Raw genomic sequence first — 3256 nt, forward strand, 5'->3', positions numbered from 1 at the left:
AGTGCGTCAAAAACTTTACTCAGAGTAGTTCCCTTATGGTTCATGGAAGGACCCATACTGGAGAGAAGCTCTACCAGACAACCCAATGTGACAAAGATTTAGCATGCACACTAATATGATAAGACACAAGAGGACTCATGCAGGACAGAAACCATATGAGTGCCCAGATTGTGGGAAACGTTTCAGTTGGAATTCCCTCCTGGTGAGACACCAGAGGACTCACACAGGAGAGAAGCCATATGAGTGTCCGGAGTGTGGGAAAGATTTTTCTTTGAAATCTGACTTGGTTAGACATCAGAAGACTCACACAGGAGAGATACCATATAAATGTCATTGTGGGAAAAGTTTTAGTAAAGATTACTACCTGGTGAAGCATCAAAGGACTCACACAGGAGAGAAACCATATAAATGTCATTGTGGAAAAAGTTTTAATCAGAATTCTTACCTGGTGAGACACCAGAGGACTCACACAGGAGAGAAACCCTATGAGTGTCCAGAGTGTGGGGAAAGTTTCAGTCAGAATTCCAGTCTGGTGACACACCAGAGGACTCACACAGGAGAAAAACCCTATGAGTGTCCAGATTGTGGGAAAGATTTTTCTTTGAAATATACCCTGGTTAGACATCAGAGGACTCACACAGGAGAGAAACCATATAAATGTCATTGTGGGAAAAGTTTTAGTCAGAATTCCTACCTGGTGAAACACCAGAGGACTCACACAGGAGAAAAACCCTATGAGTGTTCGGATTGTGGGAAAGATTTCTCTTGGAAATCTGACCTGGTTAGACATCAGAGGACTCACACAGGAGAGAAACCCTATGAGTGTCCGGATTGTGAGAAAGATTTCTCTTCGAAATCTGCCCTGGTGAACCATCAAAGGACTCACACAGGAGAGAAACCATATAAATGTCATTGTGGGAAAAGTTTTAATCAGAATTCTTACCTGGTGAGACACCAGAGGACTCACACAGGAGAGAAACTCTATGAGTGTCCAGATTGTGGGAAAGATTTTTCTTCGAAATCTGTCCTGGTGAACCATCAGAGGACTCACACAGGAGAGAAACCATATAAATGTCATTGTGGGAAAAGTTTTAGTCAGAATTCTTACCTGGTGAGTCACCAGAGGACTCACACGGGGGAGAAACCCTATGAGTGCCCAGATTGTGGGAAAGATTTTTCTTCGAAATCTGTCCTGTTGAACCATCAGAGGACTCACACAGGAGAGAAACCATATAAATGTCATTGTGGGAAAAGTTTCAGTCAGAATTCCAACCTGGTGACACACCAGAGGACTCACACAGGAGAGAAACTCTATGAGTGTCCAGATTGTGGGAAAGATTTTTATTCGAAATCTGTGCTGGTGAACCATCAGAGGACTCACACAGGAGAGAAACCATATAAATGTCATTGTGGGAAAAGTTTTAGTCAGAATTCTTACCTGGTGAGTCACCAGAGGACTCACACGGGGGAGAAACCCTATGAGTGTCCAGATTGTGGGAAAGATTTTTCTTCGAAATCTGCCCTGGTGATCCATCAGAGGACTCACACAGGAGAGAAACCATATAAATGTCATTGTGGGAAAAGTTTTAATCAGAATTCTTACCTGGTGAGACACCAGAGGACTCACACAGGCGAGAAACCCTATGAGTGTCCAGAGTGTGGGAAAGGTTTCAGTCAGTATTCCACCCTGCTGACACACCAGAGGACTCACACAGGAGAGAAACCCTATGAGTGTCCAGAGTGTGGGAAAGGTTTCAGTCAGCATTCCACCCTGCTGACACACCAGAGGACTCACACAGGAGAAAAACCCTATGAGTGTTCGGATTGTGAGAAAGATTTCTCTTCGAAATCTGCCCTGGTGAACCATCAGAGGACTCACACAGGAGAGAAACCATATAAATGTCGTCACTGTGGGGAAAGTTTTAGTCAGCATTACTACCTGGTGAAACACCAGAGGACTCACACTGGAGAGAAACCCTATGAGTGTCCAGATTGTGGGAAAGATTTCTTTTGGAAATCTGACCTGGTTAGACATCAGAGGACTCACACAGGAGAGAAACTATATAAATGTCGTTGTGGGGAAAGTTTTAGTCAGAAATCCGTCCTGGTGAGACACGAGAGGACTCACACGGGAGAGAAACCCTATGAGTGTCCATATTGTGGGAAAGGTTTCTCTTGGAAATCTGACCTGGTTACACATCAGAGGACTCACACAGGAGTTGAAACCATATGAGTGCCCAGAGTGTGGGAGAGATTTCAGTAGTAGGTATAAACTTTTAAATCATGTAAAGTTACACATAGCACAGTAACCATTCAAATGCCCAGATTACGGACAGTGTGTTGTAATAAATTCCTCTCTTATTACAGAAGAAATTCCACATGAGGAAAAATTTGATCTTGAATTTTGTTTCTTGTCTCTTACTGGAAGCCTAGCTGCGAAATTATTAATTTCTTGCATGATTCTTTTTAGTCAAGCATGTTTTATTAAACATGAGAGAAGAAATCTGAGCTTCCTCTGTCTGGCCTAGTGCATTCGTTCCCTTTCATGGAGTCATGGTGAACTGTTGTGCTGGGCCAGAGAAAGTGAGCTTAGATCTGTATTAGGTATCTTTGCCACCTTGAGTTATTTCTACATATAATAAGCGCAGGATATGTATCTTTGTTAAGAAAATGTATGTGGCACCCCAACTCAAGGTGATTCCACCCGATTTACAGTAATAAAACCTGAATACAGAAACCAATAGACCCCATACATTGCAAGTGGCAAAATGCAAAGCCCCCCACGGTTAACATTTACTTGCCCTATCAATACAGGGCACTTCAAGCAAGATTGATGGCATTTTGATGGTCTGGGAGTCCGAAAAAGGTGATTCTTGCTTTTGTTCAATTTAGAAGTTAACCAGGCTTCCTGGCCTTAGTAACTACCCATTGGGAACCCCATATTAATACAACATATCTTATGTGCGGGCAGAATTTGAAAACAACGTTTAATATGGCAGAGTACTTGAGTACAATGGATTGGCTGAGATCAGCATATGTGGGACTGATTGGGGTAGATTTTAGGGGTGATACTGAAATATAATTCTATCTTGTTTCACTTATCTATGTATCAGATTGTTGTATTCTACTCCAATTTCATTTTAATTTGTTTTTAGAGTTCCAAATGTTTGGAACTCTGTATTCTGATATGGCCAATGGGCTAATTAATAAACTAAACTATTAAAACCAAATGCATATAAACAAAAACCTGATTTCA

At 41.9% G+C, this 3256-nt stretch overlaps 1 pseudogene; it reads left to right on the plus strand.

Annotated features, from left to right (window-relative positions):
* The window catches only part of LOC107300909, a 23112-nt pseudogene extending 20703 nt beyond the window's left edge, over positions 1-2409 (plus strand).
* Positions 2410-3256: the final 847 nt, after the last annotated feature.

The sequence above is a fragment of the Protobothrops mucrosquamatus genome, unplaced genomic scaffold (genome assembly GCF_001527695.2).
Source record: "Protobothrops mucrosquamatus isolate PMUCROS unplaced genomic scaffold, P.Mucros_1.0 scaffold9068, whole genome shotgun sequence".
Classification (NCBI taxonomy): domain Eukaryota; kingdom Metazoa; phylum Chordata; class Lepidosauria; order Squamata; family Viperidae; genus Protobothrops; species Protobothrops mucrosquamatus.